General features: G+C 44.5%; 1 protein-coding gene and 1 non-coding gene across 4 annotated transcripts in view; both read right to left on the reverse strand.

Moving 5' to 3' along the window:
• Window positions 1-24,028, reverse strand: part of Caln1 (calneuron 1) — a 443,920-nt gene that overhangs the window by 38,354 nt on the left and 381,538 nt on the right. The window lies entirely within an intron of this gene.
• Window positions 19,856-19,963, reverse strand: LOC127204082 (U6 spliceosomal RNA). The gene has a single exon (XR_007832437.1). It is a non-coding gene; the product is annotated as a U6 spliceosomal RNA (small nuclear RNA).

The following is a 24,028-nucleotide window of genomic DNA, read 5'->3' on the forward strand; positions in this document are numbered from 1 at the left end:
AAAATATATAAATGTTTAATTTTAAAAACTCAATATGGGGTTTCGTATTGCCCTGGAGGTCACTAATTTGCCTAGAATGGCTAGGCAGTAAACCCCAGGGACCCGCTTGTCTCTGCTTCCACCTCCCCAGCACTGGGATTACAAGTGTAGGTCACCATGCCTGTCTTTTTACATGACCCCTGGGGTCCTTATGCCTGGATGACAAGTTTTTACCTACTGAATCCTCTACACAGCCCCCAGCCCCTCTCTCTCCTTCTTAACAAACAGGTCACAGCTACAGCAGGTGGCATAATTCCTGAGATCCAAAACTTAGCCCGAGGCAAGCCGTGCAATGTTGTATTTATTGGATTCTATTACCCATCCTGGCCTCATCTTTTTAAAGTTTTATTTGTTGTCTGTGAAATTTTAATCAGCTAAAGAAAAACAAGCATGTTATTAAAAAAAAAAAAAAAATTCAAGATAATGGCGGCCATAAAACCAACAGCTCCATATTAAGTACTTTTTTAAAAAAAGAAAGAAAAAAAGGTTGTGATCACACCTAGAGAGTCAACATGAAGGAATATTTGGAAGAAATGCATCAAGTCTGACAGAGTGGGCATCATGAGGTCTTCAGAGGAGCCATAGGGCAGACTAAGGACCACATTTTACTCTTATGACTTGTGTGTAAAATGTCCCCCACAGGCTCATATAATCATCAACTGGTCCCCTGCTAGTGGCAAGGTTTGAGGAAGGTTCTGAAAATGCTCTCCTTCCTGGGGTCCAGTTGGAGGAAGAATGTCACCGGGGGTGGGTGGGGGTAGGGGTGGCACACCTTTACAGAGCAGAACCTGGTCCTTGGCCCCTTTAATCTTTCTCTGAGTGCTGTTCACCTCACAGTGAACAGGAGGTGAACGGCCTCCACCACCACGCTGGCGCTGCCATGAGATCCTCTCATCACAGACCCAGAAGCAACACAACCAACAGGAATCTCCAAAACTGTGAGCCAAACTGACGCCTCTCGCCTTTTAAGCTACGTCTGGCATTCTGTTCCATGGACCTGCAACGTTGAGTCTGAGGAGACGGCTCAGCTGATAAAGTGCTCACCATACACGCGTGGGTATCAGAATTAGATCCTTAGACTGCATCTCTTAAACAAACAAACAAGCAAACAAACAAACCCTAAAAGCTGGGCATGCATGGTGGTGTAGGTGTGCAATATCAGCACTGGGCAGACAGATAGGAGGACTCCCTGGGGTGTGTTGTTCAAAAAGCCTAGCTTGTTTGGTGAGCTCCAGGACAGTGAGAGACCTGAAGAACTGGGTATTCTCTGGTCTCTACAGTCATGAGCACACATGCGCACCACACTTATAGACACATACGCAGGGAATGCGGGCTTACATATTTTATTTTTATGGAAAGCTCTATTCAATCATTTAGCAAGGCTTGGGAACACTAAAATAAGTGAACACGGAGTGTGAAGCCTATGTGAGAGGTTTAAGCCATCAAAATTGTGGAAAATTGAGGGCCGTGGAAAGACGAAAGGAAATGTATGCTTTGAAAGCACTTAACAGCAAGTGAGAGTAGACATGGCCTGATATGGCAATCTCTTTGATAATACACACGTACATGCACTCTTCTGCATACATGTGCACACGCATGCACATGTTGACCTCAGTGAGGCTGTCTACGTTGGACTGACCTGTGGGGTGCCTGTAGGGAATTGTCTTAATTAAATCATTGGGAAACACAGCCCATGGTGGGTGGCACCACTCCCTAGGCAAGGGTCCTGAGCAGTATAAGAGAGGAGACATTGAGCTCATTAAGCAAGCAAGCAAGCAATCAAGCAAGCATGCATGCATGCATTCGCTCCTCTCTGCTCTTGACTGGTTATGGTGTGATTAGCTTTTGACGTTCCTGCGTTGACTTCCCCACAGTGCTGGGCTGTAACCTGGAATTGCAAGCTGAAATAAATTCCTTTCCCTCCTGAGATGCTTTTGGTGAGGGTATTCTATGACAGCAACAGAGCTGAAACTAGAACATACACACACATATGCATTTGTTGGTTAGAACAAAGTAGTTAATATATAAGAAATGACTTGGAAAAAATACAACATAACCCAGGTGTGGTAGCGCACGCCTTTAATCCCAGCAATAAGGAGGCAGAGGCAGGTGGATCTCTCTGAGTTCAAGGCCAGCCTGGTCTACAGAGTGAGTTCCAGGAAGGCCAGGGCTACATAAGAAAACTCTCTTTCAAAAAAAAAAAAGCAATAGCAGAGACAAGAATCAGTAAAGAAAGAAGAAATTTACAGCTGAGAAAATAGACTCAGTGCCTTGGGTGACAAAATAAATATTATTAGTTTTGTCAGGCAGAAAAAAAGATTTAGGGATACAAAGATATGAGAAGAGATGACAAGCATAAAGAACTCGGGATAGAAACATATGGAAGATTGATTTCTCTGAACAACCATGAAGAAGTGCGCAATAGAAACATTGCCCTAAAATGTTGTTCAATTTTTTTTTTTTTTTTTTTTTTTAATGTCAGGAGCTGGGAAGGTGGCTCAGAGGTTAACAGGCAGTACTGTCCAGTTCCCAACACCCATGCTGGGCAGCTCACAACTGCCTGTAACCTCAGCTCCAAGGGACTTGATGCCCTCTTCTGGCACCTGTGAGCATATGTGTATGTGTGCGCGTGCGCGCACACACACACACACACACACGTAAACACACACACACACACACACACACACACACACACACTTTTAAAAAATCTGCCTGTCTAGTTCTTATTGTTAATTGGGTAACATAACTTAAAAGATGCCCATCTTGGACATTTTTGAGACTTGAAATCTTTCTAACCCAGAAGAAAACACCTTCCCCAAATATGTAGATATAAAAGTGGGCTGACTTTTATCCCCCCTTGGGGCTTCTCCAGGGCTGCTGCATATAATGGCTGGCTACCCAATTTCAAAATGATGAGAAAATAGGGTAGGCTTTAACCTCCGGAAGCAAGGAAGCAACAGCTCACGGCAGTGCGCGTGTGTAGTTTTGAGATGCCTTCATCTGGTGGCAAACAGCCTCCCTCGGGACTTCAGATCTCTGGCAGCAGCAGGTTTCAGCATGTAATGTATGCAGTCCCTCTGACATTAAGGCCCTAATTAAAACACTTCAGCTGCGGTGGGAAGAGAAGGTGGGCTTAGCTGGGGCTGGAGAGAGCACTTGCCTCGCTGCACTGGGACTGGGGTTTGGGTCTTAAGCACCCATGTGAGGTCCAGACACAGTAGCGGGAACCTCTAATCCCAACATTGGGGGAGTAGAGACAGGGGGTTCCTGGGAGCTCGCTGGCCAGTCAGTCTAGCCTAACTGGGAAGGTCTAGCTTTAGTGAGAGACTTGGTCCTCCCCAAAGAAGGTGAAGGGCAGATTAGGGGGCTCCCATGACACCAAGCAACCATACCTGAGTTTGATCTCTGGAACTCACATGGTAGGAAAAGAAAAAAAAAAAAAACACACACACACACACACACACACACACACACTGTAGAACACACACACACACACACACACACACACACACATGCAGGCATGTACGTGCATATAATTGATTCACTATAGGGTAAGAAAACCCTTCTTGGACTTATCCTTGGCATGCCCACATAGAAGGAGCCAACAGAGAGATGCCGCTGGGATTTTAGTAGGAGTTCGACACCTGGCAAGGTGATGATTCATCGACAGAACACAGCAGACTATGAATCAGCCATGCACATGGTCAGAAAGCATGGCGCCCACTGCCTGGCCTATGTAAATTATTTAAAATGCACAGTGTCCCTGTGGGAGATGAATCAACACAGATTTCTTGATTAGTGAGAAGCCTGGCTGGTGGTACAGGCCTGTGATCCCAGCTATTGTGGGGAGGTTGAGGCAGGAGGTTTGAAAAATCAAGGCCAAGCTGGTCAACACAGAGAGACACAATCTTAGGACAAAAGGTAAAAAGAGGTGTGTGTGTGTGTGTGTGTGTGTGTGTGTGTGTGTGTGTGTGTTATAACATGCTGTAAGAGGTTAGAACTATTCTGCTATGCAATTTAATTCAGGATAAATGCTGAAAACGAGACTACAGAATAACATACAAATAAGGTGAAAAACCCAATAACACAGTAAGGTACAACTAGTATTGCATTAAGCAAAGGTCAAAACTTCAGAGCAGTGTGGGTGGTAAGAGGGTAGTGCTCTCTTCTTGCTTTTTGAATGACTCTTTGCCTAACTGCACCAGTAGTTAATGAGCGCTAAGTGACAGCTGTGGTAATGGAAAATGTTCACTCTCTGAAACTAGTTGATGCCTTTCACCTATGTACGTGATCATGCTGTCCCCGCTCCCCGCCCCCCTTCTCTCTCCCTCAGCTTCTTCCACGTTTCTCCCTTCTCTCCAGCTGGTAAACACTAAGGAAGGCACAGAGAGGAAAGTCAACATCAAAGTGGAGTTTTTTTGTTTTGTTTTTTGTTTTTTGTTTTTTTTTTTACTATGAATTCATTGACTCAACTGAGCCAAGCCCAGGAGACCCATGATTGGACAGGGGGGGTCTTTGAGCGCTTTAAATGAGCCTATCAGATATCAGAGGCAATTCTCTTTTTCTTCTTCTTCTATATCTAAAATAGAGATAGCATTCATTGTGTGTGACACTGGAAAAAAAAAAAAACACTGGGTTGCTGGTTAGCCTTTGCTAGTACCACCTTAATCTTAAATATATGGCGGAGAGTGTATCACATTTAGAATAGAGCCAAGTCTTCTTTTCCTCCTCCTTGTGTTCCCTCCTCCCCCTTCTTTTCTCTTGAGACAGGGTCTTGCTATATAGCCCAGGCTAGCTTCATGATTCTACTGCCTTAGCCTCTCAAGTACTGGGATTACAGGCGTACACCACCCTATGCAGTAAGCACATACCCTGCTTTTGCTTAATAAAAGCATGTAGAGGTATTTGTTGAAGTTATTTCCTTCTTTGGATCTTAGAACTCTGCCTTGGGGACATCATTTTATGTTAACTATATGTTTTAGTTATTTGTTTGCTTATTTATTTGTTTGGTCATATATTTATTTTATTTTGACCCTGTCATGTGTAGCACAGGATAGTCACGTATAGCTCAGGCTAGTCATATAAAGCTCAGGCTAGTCTTGAACTCCTGATCCTTACATTTCCACCTCCTATATTCATGGTTAAAAAAAAAAAAAAAACAACCAAACAAACAAAACCTTAACCTGCCAGGTACAGGTTAAGGTTTTGTTTTTCCTTTTTTTCCTTTTTTTAACAGATAGATTAAAAATAAACAATAGCATGTAAATAGTGCTGGTCAATGCATGTATCCATCATAATGTTTAAACCAGGTTAATTCTCTCTAAAAGAAAATACTCTTGTAGAATTAAACAATTAGAAAGGTGTCTATCACAAAATAATAGCCTCAGGTGCAGCAAGATAGCTCAGTGAGGAGGGACGCTTATGGCCAAGTTGAAAGCCATGAGGGGAAAGGAGAGAACGAAATCCTGCGCACACCACAACCACACCCACATAAACACAACAGCCCCCACAACACCCCTACACACAACACCCCCCACAACACCCCACAACACCCCTCCCCACAACATCCCCACACACAACACCCCCCACAACACCCCTCCCCGCATACACACAAAATACAAATTTTAAAGAGGCCCAAAAATAATAACCCCAGAGTAGTCATCATCTTAGTAGGGGCCTTTGCAAGGAAACAAAACAAAAAGTCCAGAAATTCTTTTGAATTGATTTAATCGGCAAACAAGAGGCAGTTGTGGAAGGCTATGAGGGGGCAGCGTGGAATCTTGGGAGAGAAACAATGGCGGCAGCAATCTTCAGAACTAGGCAAACAACTTCCACTTGAAAACCGAAAGCATAGCTCCTCTTCTTCCTTCTATCTGGGGCAGTAAGACTCTCAGATCTCCCTCCTCCAGGGATAGTTCAAGATTAAATCAATTCAAGGTTCAAGGGATCATTTAGTTAGCCACAATCAATCACCAATTCCAGGATTAATGGCTCCCAGTCCAGTTTAGTCAAACACCTATCCCCAGTTCTGACTCATCAGAAGAGACTCCTGGCGCACACTGTACTTAGGGAGGCCATGGTGGCTAGATACATCAACAAAGGCTTCCTTGTATCTGAGGGACAAAAGTATTTGAAGGATGGTGCTGAGGTTTAAATATGGAATGTCCCTCAATGTTCCTGTATCTGGAAACTGGTCTTCTGCTGTTGACACTGTTGGGGAAGGTTATAGAACCCTTAGAAGGAAGTGGCCATTGGAGGCGGGCTTTAACGTTTTATAGCCTGGCCGCACTTCCTGCCTACCCTCTGCTTCTGGGCTGCAGAAGCAGCGTGAGCAGGCCCTTCCCTCCCAGCCTCCACTCCAGTTGCTGTGTCTTCTCTTTCATAATGACAATTAATGTGTGTTTTAGAACTGTGGTCCAAAATAAAGCCTTCCTCTCTTAAGTTTCTGCTTCTCGGGAATTTTTTCACAGCAAGGAGAAAAGTCACTAATCCAGATGTGATTGATGCAAGGAAGGTAGCACGGAATTACAAACGAGCCATGGAGAGGTGGATATTAGAAACCGTAAACACCGCTGTCTCCAGCAAGGGTGGGTGGAGACCACTGCGCGTAGAACTGTACAATTAAGGGCTTTTTGCCTCCGTAAAGCTGATTCTCTATGGCGTCCGTCTAGGTGTCTCCTCTGATACCCACAGGTGTCATCCCGTCTGAGTTCTCAAACACCTTAGACCCAATTCTCATAGAAGATATGATATTTGTTTTCTAAAATGAAGAGAAAGACTGGAGCTATTGGGTGCTTTTTCCTTGGCTTAGCCAATTAGGATGCTGGCAGCCTGGTTAGTGGGGGTCCCAAAGTAAGCCATGCCAGTTACAGTAAATTAAATAAAAACAAAACAAAAACAAACAAACAAACAAAAAACAACGTGAACGTGCTGCCTGCAGCCCAATGGTGCATTAGCTTCTGAGCATCCCTTCACCATGCAAGGATGCCTGCGAGCTATGTTTATCAGACCCTTGGATAACCTTGGAAAGGTAAAAGGAAATAATAATAGGGCCCCTTGGAGCTTTCCTAGCCTTGATCCCACCACTGTTAGAACTTTCATAAGTAATTCTCCCAAGGAGCTGTTAGGAAAATTTCAAAACCTCAGCATTGGCAGAATTTGGAGCTCTGTGTTTTCCTCTTAATACCATTCAGATCACTAACTTGACTACGTTAGCTACAACCCTGCTCTTCAGCTCCTCATTGTGCATTTTTGTACTTTTAAAAAAAATAATGCTGGCTGGATAATAAGTGAAGGAGCAATCCTAGATCCCCATGAATCTAGCTGGGAATGGGGGTGCAGTTATTTAGCCCTCTCTCCCAGCCCCCTCCCCCAGACAGGGGACTCTTGACATGGGCTGATGCAGGGGGACTGCCAAACTGGATGGCAGCTTGAGCTGTGTAGTTAGATCCTGTCTCAGACCTGAAATAAATAAATAAATAAATAAATAAATAAATAAATAAATAAATAAGCAAGCAAGTTCATAAATGTAGAGGTATGAGGTCTACATCAGACATTTCTAAAGGAATAAATTGAATAAGACCCATCTGGGAACAAAGAAATTTCTCAGTGGTTAAAGTACTTACTAGACAAGCTTGAAGACTAGAGCTCAGATCCTACAAGCCAGGTAAACGCTGAGCTGTAAAAGGAATCTCTGGTGTATTGTACAGATGCAACACTTGTCAGTTTAAAAAAAAAAAAATCTATGACCAGTCAGATGTGGTGGTGCACACCTTTAATCCCAGTACTTAGGGAGGCAGAGGCCGGCCTGGTCTACAAAGTGAGTCCAGGACAGCCAAGGCTACACAGAGAAACCCTGTCTCGAAAAAGCAAAACAGAAACACAACCCTAAGGCCTATGGCTGAGGCAGGAAATGGGGGCGGGGCATCTGAAAAGCAGCAGGGACTCTAGCACAGAGCCAGGAGAGAATCCAGCTGGCAAAATGTGAAGAGAACGGATGCATGCGCCTGAGCTCAGGTAACTAGCCACGTGGTAGAATGTAAATTAATATAAATGGGTTATTTTAAGTTATGAGCTAGTCGGAAAAAGAGCCTAGCTATATGGCCAAGGTATGTAAAAATAATAAATGAGTCTCATGGGCTGTTATTCTAGGAGCTCAAGGCAGGAGGAAAAACCTCCACCTACAACACTGAACAGGCACGGGGCCCTGCCTATAATTCCAGCACTCAAGAGGCATACACAAAGAGATCTCCAGGATAGGTTACACTCTAGCAAAACGGTCAAGTACCACTTAGAGCAAAAGGCTCTGCTTTAGCATATAAGGTAGACAGCCCCAATGTCAACCTTTGGTTCTACATTCATTAGTATAGACAAACATGGGTGCTTGTACACACACCTGTATACATACTTGTGAACACCATAGACACATGCATGTATCACACACACACACACACACACACACACACACACACACACACACACACACACACACGAAAACCCACCCATAATTTATAGTAACAGACTGCACTAAGAATGCCAACCATAGCAAAAAACTGTGTTATCTGATTGTTTCATTACTGAAGAAAACTACGTCTTGGGTCATCAACCATCTTTCCAGTGAAATGTGATTGCTATCTTACAAAATGTTTTCCTTTCAAAAGACCCAAGGAATGGGGAGGCTGGGGAGCTGGCTCAGTGGATAAGACTACTTCCTGTGAAAGGATGAGGGCCTAAGTTTGAATCTCCAGCATCCGTATAAAAGGAGGGCACAGCTGCACATATCTGTAACCCCAGTGATGGGCGACTGTAATGGCGTTTTTTAATGAGAACGGCTACTATAGGCACATATATTTGAGTACTTGGTCCTCAGTTGGAACTGTTTTGGAAGGATTAGGAGGTATGGCTTTGTTGGAGGTGTGTCACTGGGGGTAGGCTTTGAAGTTTCAAAAGACTCAAACCATTCCCAGTTCTCTCTCTCTCTCTCTCTCTCTCTCTCTCTCTCTCTCTCTCTCTCTCTCTCTCTCCCTTTCTCTCTTCTGCCTCTCTGTCTCTTTTCTCTCCTCTCTCCTCTCTCACCCCCCTCTCCTTTGTGGTTGTGTCTCAACCTGTAAGCTCTCAGCTGATGACCCAGTACCATGCCCTCCTGCCTGCTGCCAGCTCCCTACCATGATGTCTTTGGACTCATTCTATGCAACTATAAGCCTTAAATAAGCCCTTTCTTCTATAACTTGACTTAGTCATGGTATATTGTCATAGAAATAGGAAAGCAACCAAGATAACTATAGCTAGAGATAGATGACAATAGTATAGAACTGGACGGTTAAAAGCAAAGATTCTTGATTATTTACTCACGTATTTATTTTGATTGACAATACTGAGGCTTTTTGAGCACAGAGCAGTCAACCTTTTCTATATTTGAAAAATACTTCCATTTTTAAAGTATTTTAAAGCAGAACTCTTCTAGCACAGACATCTGAGGGGATGCTGGGAAGGGTCATGAGGACTTGAGTTAAACCCCCAAGAACTCACATTTAAAAAGTCTGAGTACATGGCAAGTACTTTACCCACTAAACCATTTCCGTAGTCTCAAATATTAGATTAAAAAAATTATATGTGTATGTGTGTTTGTGCACCTGAGTGCAGTGTTTGTGGAAGCCAGGAAAGGGCACTAGATCCTCTGGAGCTGGAGTTACAGGTAGTTGTGAGCCTTGCCCAAGGAGGATGGTGGAAAGTGTATTTGGGTCTCCTGCAAGAGAGTCTAAATGCTGAGTCATCTTTCCAGGGCACCGCAAACATAATAGATTCTTGACCATATATTCTTTATGTACCTTCCTGCCTTTTACACCATTGTTGCACTGCTCAGAGTTAAGAATTCAACGCAGGAAGACCATGAAACACTGTTAGAATAAAACTTCAGTCTACGAGTCAAGGGAATTTAAATGCCAGGTCTGGAAGTGTTGAATGGGGTGCTATAGTCCCCATTTCTGGTTGCTAAATCTGCCTTGGGCATTTCACGGTTTTGTTTTGTTTTGTTTTGTTTTGTTTTTTTTATATATCTGCAAGTCTTCAAAGGAGGCTTGCTCTAACCATTCCTTCGTTTCGGTCTGCAGCCAACTGTCTCCCGAGTCCCTTTGTCCTCTCCTCCTCCTCTTGGCCCAGTTACCCATGCTCACTTAATCAGGCCAGAGGCTGAGGCAGAGACAGGCCAAAGGCCCCAGGCAAGAGCTACACAATTTTTCATTAATGGTAATGAAAAATCAGTTGTTTAATTCACTTCTTCCATTGGAGAAAGGTCCAAGAACCAAAAGATCCCTCACTGAGATGTTTGATAAAAAGCACAAAGCAATAATTAGAAATGGAAAAGAGTAGAATAAGTAATAGCTATTTTCCTGGTGATTTAGTGGCTTTGAGGAGAATGCCACCTTCACAGGAACACTGAATCCTGTGTTCACGTTAGCGAGGAAGCAAGCCAAGGAGCCGCAGAGTCTTGGCATGTAAGAAAAGAGACTGAAATCATACTAAAAAATTCACAGGCTTAAACTGAGCAAGCTTATAGGAATTCAGAGCAGAAGTGCTTCTCAGATTGGACAGAGTTTTTCATTTGTTTCTTTGTGTTCCAGTTTAAATATGAAATGCCCCCAGGCGCCCATGCGTAAAAACATAGAACCCCAGATGGCGGAGCTATTTTGGGAGGTGATGGTAACTTTAGGAGGTGGGGCCAAGCTGGAGGAAGCAGGGATCTCAGGGGGGCAGGTCTTCTCACAGGTCCCTTCCTGTCTTGCTCTTTTGATGTGTGCTTTCCATCACAGGTGAAGAATCCCCTCTGCCATTTAGTCCTGCATCATGATGATCTGCCTAAGCATGTAAATCATGAGATCATAGACTAAACCCTCCAAAATCAGGAGCTAAAATGACTCTTTTCTCCTGAAAGTTGCTTCTAATAGGCATCAGTAATGATAATAATAATCCACACATATCAAGCCTTGATTGACCTCTGCCCTGTACTTGCATCTCTTGCAGCTATGTTTAGAAACAAATGTTGTAGTTGTTCCTGTCTGATCTTCCTACAAACTGTGATTTCCCCTTCAACCTTTGACCTCTGGTTGACCTCATGGCTATATGAAATAAATACTCTGAGCAGTGACTTTGGAGAGGCTCCAAATTCATGAGATCTCCTGGGTCCTCCTCTCATTCCAAAATTGACTGTATGTGTATATATATATATATATAACAGAAGGATGTTTAATACTTAAATAGTGATTGTCAATTTGACAAGCATCACCATGGAAACACACCTCTGAGTCTGTCTGTGAGGGATTATCTGAAGGAAGTTGATTGAAGAGGTGACCCAGTATATTATGGATGGCTTTAATGTCAACTAGCCACAAATGGGTCACTTGAGTAGGGATCCTCACCTGAAGAACTGTCCTGACTGCCTTGATTCATGTGGGGTGATCCACCCCAATTTTGCTTGGTACCTTCCGGTAGCAGCTCAGAGATAAAAGGGCTCATTAAGAGGAAGACTATTTTGGTTTTTGCTTACTTGGCCTTCTTCTTGACACAGAATGGATCTGCTTTGCTGTTGTTGTTGCTGCTGCTGCTGCTGCTGCTGCTGCTGTTGCTACCACCATTGATGCTGCTGATTCCTTCACTGATAACAAAATCAGAGTTTCCAAGCTTTAATAGTGGACTAGGGGACCAGAGTCCTCTATTCTATTCCTCTAGAGAAGCCTGACTAAAACACCCAACATAAATACAGGCAGCACTATCCCATTGGCTGGGGTTTGGACTGATTAAAAAGGAGAAAGTGAGCTAAGTACCAACAAGGATTTCCTGCCTCCCATATGTTAACCTGGTCCCTGACGTCACCAAGGGAAAACCTTCTAGAAGCTTCTAAGGCTCATGGTGTACCTAGGCAGAAAGTTAGAGAGATGTCAGTAAGTACACACACACACACACACACACTGTCCAAGAGAGAGGCAGTAACAGGGATTCGGGATGTGTTGTATTCAGAACTGTGAGGCTGTGATGAAACACTATGAACAAAAGCCATGTAAGAAAAAAAAAAAGGTTCATTTTAGCATAGGATCCCGCAAGGACAGAATCCATGATGGTAGAGAAGGCATGGTAGTGGGAGCAGGAAGCAGATAGAAGGAACAGGGAACAAGGTGAGGCTACGAACCCTCGGGGTTCACCCCCAGGGGTATGCTTCCTCCAGCAAAGCGGCACTCTATAACCTTCCCAAACAGTGTCTCCGGAAATGTTGGTGGCCTGCTCCTCCAAGTCACCCGTCACCAAAAGAAGAGTTTTCAGAAGAGCTCAAATACATGAACAGATGGCAGACAGTTCCCTCTTTTTTAAAAAAATTATTTATTTATTTATTCATTTATTCACTTTACATCCTGATCGTAACCCCCTCCCTCCTCTCCTCCAGGCCCCAGCATCCCTTCCTCTTCCCCCCCCCCCCCCGCCCCACCTTTCCCCCATATCCTGTTGGGGGGATGCCCTCCCTGCCTGCCACCAACCAACCCTAGCTCATCAAGTTGCACCAGGACTGAATTCATCCTTTTCCCCTAAGGCCTGGCGAGGCAGCCCTACAAGGGGGAAGTGATCAAAAACCAGGCAATAGAGTCCATGTCAGAAACAGCCCCTGGTCCCCTTACTAGGGGAGCCCCATGAAGCCTGAGCTGCCCATCAGCTACATCGGTGTAGGGGCCTTAGATCCAGTCCATGCATGGTCCTTGGTTGGTGCTTCAGTCTCCACAAGCCCCTCTAGGCCCTGGTTAGTTGGTTCTGTTGGTCTTCTTGTGGAGCTCCTGTCACCACCAGGTCCTTTTCTCTTCCCCCACTGCTTTTTACAAGATTCTCTATGCTTCACCCAATTTTTGGCAATGAGTCTCAGCATCTGTTTCAATCCACAGCTGGGTGGAGCCTCTAAGGGGACAGCTATGGTAGGCTCCTTTCTGCAAGCAGAGCAGAGTATTGCTAATAGTGTCAGGGGTTGGTTCTCTCCCGTGGGGACATTTCTCATTAAAACCACGATTGCCTATAAGTTGCTGGCTTAAGGGATATGCCTGACTCCTTAAAGGCTGGTGAAATTTTACCTAACATGTGACTTTCTGCGGTGTCTCTGACTCTTGGGAGTTAGACCAGGGAATCCTGAGACCCTATTTCAAATAGCTTCTTATAGTGTGCAAAAGAGTCCTATGGACCACACCAAGGATCCAAGACTTTCTCTGCTCTGAGCCGTCTAGGGTGGAGCTGAGAAAAGATCAGCTCATACAAACAGCACTCAAAAGACGAGGACAAATGCCAACGAAGTGCCGGAAATGCAAATTAAGACTCCATAGAAAATTCCATCTCACCACAGAGTGGCTGTCATTAAGACAGCAAACGGTAAATGCTGGCAAGGACGAGGAGATAAAGGCTGCTAGTGGGAGTGTGCCTCACAGTTGGGGTGCCTGCCTAGAATGTCCCAGTGAGGGGCTGGGGCGTGGCTCAATTGTAGACCTGCCTAGTATGTAGGAGAGCCTAGGCGTCCTCTTCAGGAACACCGAAGGGGAAAGAAAGAAGGGAGGGAGGGAGACAGAGATGGAGAGGGAGGGGATCAGGAGAGGTGGGATTCAAAGATTCCCACCCAAAGAAATGCAAATACTTAAAGAAATAATGCTGTTAAATGGATACTAAATGTTTAATAATTTGATCATTGTACATTATCTCCATAAAATATGCATTTAGGGAATTACCACCATGCCGCATTATAATTAATATATAACAAAAAATTAGGCAACTAAAATCAAAAGCCACCTTCAAGTAAATATATATATATATATATATATATGTACACGTATATATGTATATAGATTTTAAAATGCTAACATCTATTAGTCTGTGTTCTTACAATTACTTTTTTACATCTGCCTTTGTTTGAAATGATTCATAACTAAAGATTAATCTTTAGGAAAATAGAAGATGAAATGTCAACTGAAGCTGTCTTTGAATAGTAGAATTATTGTCTTCCTACCTCCTGGTTTTCAATATTTTCCAAAAAGTATACTGAATCTTTGTTACTTTCATAATTAAGGAGAAAACACAAACTCCATTTTTAAAAAGCCATATAACCAATCAACCAAGGTAAATAGGAAAGTACTCAGGAGAAAAACGGATGAGGGATGATTCTGATAAAATGAAAATAGAAAAGGCATAAAATTTGGTCAAATCTCATTAACTGGTGCTTTACTTATACTGAATTAATTAGTGGGCAGTTGGGTTGGGTCTTGTGCTGTTAGCAAGGAGAGATTGCTTGGTACCCAATGGAATTCCAGTTTTAATGATGTTTAAATCCCATGTTTTGATGACTTGTGCCTTTTTCTTTTAATTAGTTTTTTGGATACTATGTCACCTTGGGTGTCCTTTAACTTGTAATAATCCTCCTGCCTCAGCCTTCTGCATGCTAGAATGACAAGTGTATTTCACCATACCTCGCTGAAAACATACGAAGCATCAGTTATGTGTCAAACAAAAAGCATTGTTGATTTCTTACAATCCTGGGATTAAATCCAGGACTCTGTGCCATGCAAACACTAGAGTGGTAGACCACTGAGCAATAACCTGGTTTCTCACTGGGGACTGGAGGCAAGTGCTCTACCACAGAGCCACACCTCAGCCCCTCCCTGGGGGATTCTAGGCAGGTGCTCTACCACTTAGCCACACCCCAGCCCCTCACTGGGGGATTCTAGGAAGGTGCTCTACCACTGAGCCACACCCCAGCCCCTCACTGGGGGATTCTAGGCAGGTGCTCTACCACTGAGCCACACCTCAGCCTCTCCCTGGGGGATTCTAGGCAGGTGCTCTACCACTGAGCCACACCCCAGCCCCTCACTGGGCGATTCTAGGAAGGTGCTCTACCACTGAGCCACACCCCATCCCCTCACTGGGGGATTCTAGGCAGATGCTCTACTACTGAGCCACACTCCCAGCCCCTCACTGGGGGATTCTAGGGAGGTGTTCTACCACTGAGCCATGTCCCCAGCCCTCATGGGGCGTGGGGGAAGAGTGTTCTAGGCAGGTGCTGCACCACTGAGCCATGTCCCCAGCTCTCACTGGGGAATTATAAATGGCACTATAAACTGTCATTGAGTGATGCCACCCAGGCATTTGACTGTATGGATCTTTAATGGAGAGGACTTGTTTTTTTCACATTTGGTTTCTCTTTCCATCCAAGGGTTTTGGGCCCCTGACTGGCTGAGAATGCACCTCTGTCAAAAGGATGATTAAGCCAACAAGGTACGCAAAATTGCAGGAAGATTTGTGATTCACTTAAGAGAACAAACTCTTTAATAGCTGTTGGCTCATTAAGTGTTGAAGTAAATATTGTAGCTAATTAAATACAGCTTTATTTATCTGCTTTCACAAGACCCAGCAGAACATCAATTACCAAATAAAAATTTTAATGAATCAAACGGCTTTAAAAATATTCAATGTATTTGCTAGTGCTGACTGACCACCTTTCTAATTAGTGTGAATTATCATAAAGCTTCATTTGCCAAGAATTTCCAACCTGTGGGAGTTTTCTCAAATGCTGGCTAGGTCATTCACGTCTCCAGTTCCTCAGATCTTTCACCTACACACGCAGGTGTGATGGAAAAATAAGCAATCTACAGGTTGGGTTTATGCTTGTCTTAATTTCCCTGACAAAAGCAACTTAAGGGAGAAAGGGGTTATATGGCTCCCAATACCAGTTATAGCTCTTCATGGTGGAGAAATGCCAGCAAGAGGAGCTCAGGTCAGCTGGTGTCATGACAGCCAGAAGCGGGAGACAGCAATGGATGCATGCACACTTACTATGGTGCCGCTCCATTTCTTAATTAGATTTTGTGTCTTTGCATGTGTATGTCTGTGCGGAGTTTGTGCCCATGTGTTCACAGGCATCAGATTCCCCCTGGAGCTGGGAGATGGTGGCTATAAGCTGTCTGAAGTGGGCGCTGGGAATTGAACTTGGGTCCTTTCAAAAGAGGGTAGGTGAAAGTTGAACCAATTTGGAAAACAAAAGGGACAAAGAGATTGCAACTGTTACAAAATGGCTTCCAGGGGTAAAAGAACATATCCAGGAGAAGATACTTTGGGCAGGACAATAAGAAGAGGGAATCTGGAGGCATGAGGGATGCTGGGAGCCTAGAAAAAGTCTTACCCAAAGCCCAGCCCCCACAGCAGGCGAAGAGGTTGGGTGGTAGTGGTAGGAGGGCATGGGGAGGCTCCTACCTCTGGGGCTCCTCCCATCCCCTGGATGGGAACTGTTTGTTTATCTGTTAACAGATTCACACATTTTATCATTTTGTTCTTTTATCCCCCTTGTGTTATTGATATTGTATTTCTCAGTTCTGTGTCAGTGTATAACTGTTGCTTTCACTCTGTCAGCTGGACCCAGGATCTATTGCTTCCTGTCAGAAGACCTTTTGCTGAGGGCGTCTGCCATCATCATATTCCCTACTTCAGATCCTAGCTACCACAGTCTCTCAGTGGCTCATTACTCTTCAACTGTCACATTACTTTCCCGTCTGAACGGGTCTTATTTCCAGAACATATACTTCTTTGTCCATACCACTGAGTGAACCGGGGAATCCCCTTAAACGACCACCCTCACCCAATATCACCGCAACACTGCAACGGAAGTACGGGCTCATAGATGCTGAGCTGTATCTCCAGTACTGATTTCCCCAATCTTTTTTTAAAGATATTTTATTAATTTATTCATATTACATCTCAATTGTTATCCCATCCCTTGTATCCTCCCTTTCCTCCCTCCCTCCCACTTTCCCTCTACTCCCCTCCCCTATGACTGGGACTGAAGGGGAACTCCTCCCCCTGTATATGCTCATAGGGTATCAAGTCTCTTCTTGGTAACCTGCTGTCCATCCTCTGAGTGCCACCAGGCCTCCCCATCAAGGGGGCATGGTCAAATATGGGGCACCAGAGTCCCCAATCTTATACACTCTAGGATCTCTTGCATAAGGAATGGTGTCACCCATGGTGGGCATGTCTTTTAACTTCAATTAAGGAAGCCAAGGTGATTGCAGATTTTTGCCAGGTTGACAGCACTAACCATCACAATGCCACTGAAAATTCAGTCTCTCATCCTCAGTAGCACCCTCGCCACTGCCCAGCTACTCGATCATATCACATCTTACTCCCAAAGTCTCTCCCTTAACAACCCAGCTCACACAATCTCTCCTCCCCTACACCCACTCCTCTTCCATCTTGACCTCCAACAGCTGACCAAGGCCCTCTATTTTGTGGGAAAACCTTAAATCAGGAGGCAGAAGATCACTTTGCATCCATTTCCCTGCAGATGTGCCAGTGCCCTAGTTAGGATATAGATAACAACATATGATTGTGCCTCCCAAGGCCTCCTCTATTAGACATATGGTCCTGAACCGTACTTCAGATGTGGTATGTGCCATCCCCCCAAACAAACAAACAAACAAACAAACAAACTCCATCTAATAGAATCTTATCCCCAGTGTGACTGGTGTCAGAGGAAGGTGAGGAAACCCCGAGAGGTTGGAGTACACACACGCAATGGAATTTTATTCATCTACAAAGAAAAAAAGAAAATGATGAATTTTGCAGGAAAATGGATGGAATTGGAAAATATTATATTAAGTGAGGTGAACCCAGGCTCAGAAAGACAAACACCACATGTTACCTCCCATATGTGAATCCCAGCTTTTAATTTTTATATATGTGTATTTTTTGTGGGAGGCCAGTAAACTTTATAAAGGGCAAGGAGAGGGGAATAAAGAGGTTAAGGGAGCGAGGTAGAGGAATGTGGAATAGAATATTTGGCATAGAAATATTTAATTGGAGACGAAATGCAGGAAGATGAAAAAACAAAACAAAACAAAACAAAAAAACGGGTGGGGGAGTCAACCAAAAAGGAAGAAGTCAGTAATGAAAATGTTATATGGAAATTTGCAATTTTGTGACATAATAATAATAAAAAGGAAATGAGAGGAAAAGTGGGGCCTGGTGGAGGGTGCTTAGGTAATTGGGTGCAGCACCCTCCTGGGAGCTTCATGCTGATCCCACTGAGTGAATTAGTTCCCCAGAAGGTGAATTTAAATAAAAGATTAAGGATTGGGCCAGAGATGATTCAATGGTTAAAAGTGCTGGCTATTCAAGCCTGATCAGTAAGATACACATAGTGAGGAGAGAGAACCAACTCCAGCATGCTGTTCTCTGACCTTCACACACTTACAACCACAGTTTCCCAAACAGGAATAAGAAGAGTAACTAACTAACGAACTAAATGCAACAAAACATTAACAATGATAACAAGACTAAGGGAGGGAGATGGCTCAGTAGGTAAAAAAACATTTGCCCAGATCCCTGCAGCGCATGTAAAAGGCTGGATGCAGTGTGAAACATCTGGAGTCCCAGCACTCCAAGACAGGAAATAGAGACAGGAGAATCATGGAAGTCCATGGGCTTGCTAGCCTTGAGTATGTAATGTAGCAGAGCATCAGAAGATGCAAACTTGACTCCTGAAACCTGTCTTCTGACTGCCACAGATATACCATGACAGGTACATGCCCCCCTCCCATCATCCTTCCTTCCTTTCTTACATGTACAATCAACTTTTATTTTGAAGGATTTAAAATTTTGTATTTGTATGTCTGTGTGTGGACATGACATGTGCACATGAGTGCAGGGGCCCACAGAGGCCACCAGAGGGCATGGGTTTCCCTGGAAGCAGAGTTTCACGTGGTTGTGACCTGCCCAACATGAGGGGTGGGAACAAAACTTGGATCTTCTGCAAGGGGAGGAAGTGCCCTTAACGACTGAGCCATATCTACAACCCTAAACAAGTAAATTTAAAAGGGAGCAGTACTGATCCCTCTCTGCTCCCTGGCTTCCTCTCTTCCTGTATGGTCTCTCTATCTTGGACAAACCCCCACCAAGATGCCGGCTACCATATTGTGATGTAGAGGGGCTGCCTAATTTTGAACTTTGACCCACCAAAAGAGTGAGCTAAATATATCTTTTTCTTTCTTTATAAGATACAAAACACCAAGCATTACGTTATAGTGGAGAAGAGATTCCATTGACCTCCTCATGGCACCACACCGGGGACCAAGCCTTCATCTTGTGTTCAAAATAGACTCAAACTACAGCAAGGGCCAAGCTTCCAAGATAGCACTTTGCTTTCCCTTCTTTGCACCTGGCAGAGCCAGTCTTCCTTGTGAGATGGAGCTCAGCCTCACTCCTTTCTCAGGAACTTGTTTTTTTTCTCTCCCAAACCATCAGTTTTCCCCCTCACTGGATCTTCCCCATCAGCATACAAATGAGCTGTCATTTTTCTTCCATTTCAAGAATGAAAATAGAAATTTAAACTCCTCTTCACCCCGTGTCCCTTCCAGCTCCCATCCTGCCTCTTGTCTCACCTTAACGGCTAAATTCATCCCAAGAATTCATGGTGCTTATTGTCTGCGAAGTCTCTTCCCCAGTTCTCTCACCCAGACAATTCATCATGACATCCAGCACTCTTAGTCAAGGTCACCAGAGAAGTCCATGGCGACATGCAATGGCTCATTTGTTCTTTCACCCGTCAGTAGGTACCAATCTATTTCACCTGCCACTTGAGTGCTAGACTCAGAAGGGATGGCCCTGGTAAGTGTGTCCGCATAACAGGTTTGCATTCACACTCCCTGAAACTCAGGAAGCTGGTGTGGTGACCTGATCTTGAGGAGTTTGGGCACCTGGGACTGCTTCCTTCCACAGGACACCACTCTCCTGGATCACGTTCTACTATCTCTTTTTAAATATGGACCACTTCATGAATTTATGTGTCATATTTGCACAAGGGCTATGCTAAGCCTCTGCTTCATTCCAACTTTAGTATAGGTGCTGCCATCATCGTGAGCACTGCTCTGTCTCTTTTGCTGGTGTCTCTGTCTGTCTGGAAGGTGTGTGGAATGCTTTGGTTGTCGATCTCCTCTCACTTGCAAGAGTAGTCTGCTCCAGCCCCGTGGTTGAAATGCCGGAGCACATTGAAGGTGTTATCTTTGGATGGAACCTTTACTCTAAACTCCAGACTTGTGTATCTCTTTGACTACTCGACTTGTTCCGCTTTGATGCCTGTGACAGTCAATACTGATGGCCAATACTGATTATCTACTTGACAGGATCTAGAATCACCAAAGAAACAGACCTTTGGGCATGTCTTTGGGGGACCATCTAAACTGGAGTTAACTGAGGTGCGAAGATCCACCCAGAATTTGGGCGGCACCATCCCATAGGCTATGGTCCTGGAGTGAATTAAAATGCACCAGCATTCATCTCTCTTTCTGCTTTCTGCTTCCTGACTGTGGACGCAATGTGACCAGCCACCTCCCACTCCTGCCGCCATGCCTTTCTTACCATAACGACTGGTACTATCAAACCATGAGTCCAATTAAACCCTTCCTTCCTTACCTTGTTTTTGCAATGGATGCAATATCTAACAGGCATTTGATCCCAATCTTAGCATGCTCTGTGTCATGGTTTGAATGTGACGTGCTCCCCTAACGGCTCATGCGTTTGGACACTTGGTCCCCAGAGGCTGCTGCTCTAGAGGCTGTGAAAACTTTAGCTTGAGGAAGTAGTTCACCGGGGGCTGGGAGACAACTAGAGGTTTATATCCCAGTTCAGCATCTGGCCCTCTCTCTGCTCCCTGATCCAAATGGATGCATGTGAGCACGCTCTCCCATTACAGCCACCATAGCGGACTGTATCCCCTTGAACCACGAGCCAAAACAACTTCTCCTGCCGTAAGTGGCTTCATGTAAAGTATTTGGTCACAGCAATAAGAGAAGTAACCAAGAGATGCCGCGTCGAACTTCTAGTTTTTCTTGCCGAATTCAGGCATCTTCCTTTGTTGCTCAGGTGCAAATTCTAAGTTTGAGTTCTGCTCAGCCATGACTCTCCTCTGTTACTCTGTTATCTCTTTCAAAGTGTATCCAGCATTCCGGCCATTTATCCCTCCCTACCTCACTGCTACTCTGTGTGCTGGACCAACTTCCTCGGAATGGAAACATTCTTTCCCGGAGGGAGGAGCCAGGCCCAGGAGGCTCAGGAAGTGAGCAAATGCCCCAAATCCAGGGAAGCTGTAACTTTATAGACAGTCCCTGAGGCCCATCCCAAGATTATAGACAATCTCTCCCGGCTATCTCAAGGTTATTTAAGCAGTAAATGACTGCTGGGGAGGAGACTCTGATCAGCCAAGCTGATGGAGGCCATACAGAGAGCTCCAAGTATGCAGTTTTCATGAGTCATGACGCATGTTAGGGCAGGTGGGCTTTTCAGTGATGCAGCTGCCTTTAAGTTATCCTGCCCCTGTAAGCAACTCCTCACTCATACTCCCATCAATAACCCCAATAAGCTCATTTGTTCGGCAAGCTAGACTTTGGTGTAACTGCTACTTTGGTCTGTTGTGAGTTCCCTATCTAGGTTAAGTAGATGTGTGTGTGTGTCATGTCTCCTCAGGAAAAGTCTCACATGACACTATGCTGGTCCAAGCCAACATCAGCTCCTGTTTCAACTATTGTTGATGATGTCCTAATGGGTATCCTGTTTCCACTCTGGTTCTCGCTTAGTCTACACACCGCCTGACAGCTGCAGTGGTCCTCCTAGTCTGTGTCTGACTGTGTCATTCTCTGCGCTCTCTGTGGATTTCCTTCTCTGTTCAAACAAGAGATAAAACCCTTCCCCTGAAAGGTGTTTCTTCCCCACCTTACGCCTCTAATGCATCAATGTTCCCATCTGATGAACGTTAATTTGCATTGAGTGTTTTGTGGTCACTGTGTTGTTGGTATATCTTTTTTTTTTTTTTCCGCCCTCTAGTGCAGTAGTTCTCAGCCTGTGGGTCACAACTCCCTTGGAGGTTGAAAGGCCATTTCACAGAAGTTGCATATCAGATACTTACATTATGATTCACAACAGTAGCAAAGTTATGGTTATGAAGGAGCAATGAAAATAATTTTATGGTTTGGGGGACATCAGGACATGAGGAACCATATTCAAGGGTCTTAGCGTTAGGAAGGTTGAGAGCCACTACTCCAGTGTATTCATGAAAGACCCCAAACCACCATTAATAGTTTAGCAGCAGTAACACCATTTTGCAAGGCTGAACCAAGTGCAGGGTTCAACCCCCCTCCCCCAAGAGGGAGGGAACGGGGCAGTGAAGCAAGACAGGGCAGGGGAGAAAAACAAGATGTTTTGCCAAACAGGATATCTGTGGGTGGTCGGCCACCTGGTATTACCTAAGGCCCCTGATGTCCCAAGATAACCACCCACTCCCCCTCCCAATTTCCTGGTACCGAAAAACAGCCATGACCAGGACTTGAACCCGGATGAATCTAGCCTCATTTGAATCACCCAATCAGAACCCTGTAACTATGCTTCTCGCTTCTGTACGCGCGCTTTTTGCTCTCCTGACCCTATAAAAGACCAATTCCCCAGCTCGAGCGCGCGCCAGTCCTGCATTGACTTGGACGCCCCGGGTACCTGTGTATCCAATAAAGCCTCTTGCTGTTGCAGCTGATCGTCTGGTCTCGCTGGTCTCTGGGAGGGTCTCCACTGATAGACCACCTAATTGAGTGGGGGTCTTTCATTCATAAGTTGGTTTTTCTGGAAATAATACTGATGGCTGACTTATCCCCTTCCTTGGAATATAAAATCCCATGAGATAAGACTTCTTTTGCTGTGACAATACGCATTGGGTTTTCGGTAAATATTTGCTGAATGGATGCTCTGTGCCCCTAGGGCAACATTTTAATTTTTGTCATTACAATTATTTCACTTGTGTGTGGGTGAATGTATGCACACATGTGTCAGGGACACCATGTAGCTCAGTGCTTGGGTAGAGGTCAGAGGGTAATTTGTGGAAGTCCACTCACTTCTTCCATCATGTGGTGACAGATCAAATTCAGGTGACTTGGTGGCAGGTGCTTTAACCCGTTGAGCCATCCTGTGGGGGTCCCCCTTCTTTTTCTACTCTAAATGTTCTTTAGAACTTGTTCTAAGCTCTCTATATTCTTGCCTTAACATGAAATGTCACTTTTTCTGGATTAAATTATGTCACAAAAATTGTGTCATTAGAGACAGTTAATGTCATCTTTTCATTAAGTGTACCAGATTGCAAGATGTTTTAATAGTCTCTCTACCAGAAGATTGTTTATTATGAACTTTTCCTTGCTGCCATCTCCAGGTTCCTTTTATTTGATTTTTAATAAGAAAAAATAACTGGAAGAGTTTGGGGAGTGTCACTAATCTCCCATAGAGATGGACACGTTGACAGTGTCATCAGAGGTTGCGTGCGCTTGCAATTTCATTCAGTTGCTGACATAAAACACTATGGCCAAAAGCAACTTGAGGGGTGAAGGGTTTGTTTGCTCAGGTTACACTTTGAGGTCACAGCCCATCACTGAACTCAGACAAGAACTCAAGACTGGAATCTGGAAGCAGCAACTGTAATGGAATACTGCTTGCTCGCTCTTGCCTCACTCACAGACTCATGCTCAACTAGATTTCTCATATAGCGTAAGCCCACCTGCCTAGGGATAGTGCTGCCCACAGTGGGCTGGGTCTTCCACACCAATTAATAATCAAGTCAAGACAATCCCTGATAGTCACATCCACAGGCCAGTCCATTCCTCAAATGTGGCTTCTCCTCTCAGATGACTTTAGTCTGTGTCAAATGAACTAGGACACTTGCCTATTGCTATCACCTTCATGGACGCCAGCAGAAACACAGAGAGCAGTTAGCCCCACCCTCCACCCCCTTGCCCATTAGAGGTTGCACATGAAAATGAAAAGAAAAAACTAGAAGCCTGGGCTGGGGAGATGGCTCAGTAGAGATCTGAATTTGAGTCCCCAGAATCCATAGAGAAACCTGGATGTGGATGAGAAGATGAATCAAGAAAACCCACAGAAGCTAATGGGCCAGGTAGCC

The sequence above is a fragment of the Acomys russatus genome, chromosome 19 (assembly GCF_903995435.1).
Source record: "Acomys russatus chromosome 19, mAcoRus1.1, whole genome shotgun sequence".
In the NCBI taxonomy this organism is placed as follows: Eukaryota; Metazoa; Chordata; class Mammalia; order Rodentia; family Muridae; genus Acomys; species Acomys russatus.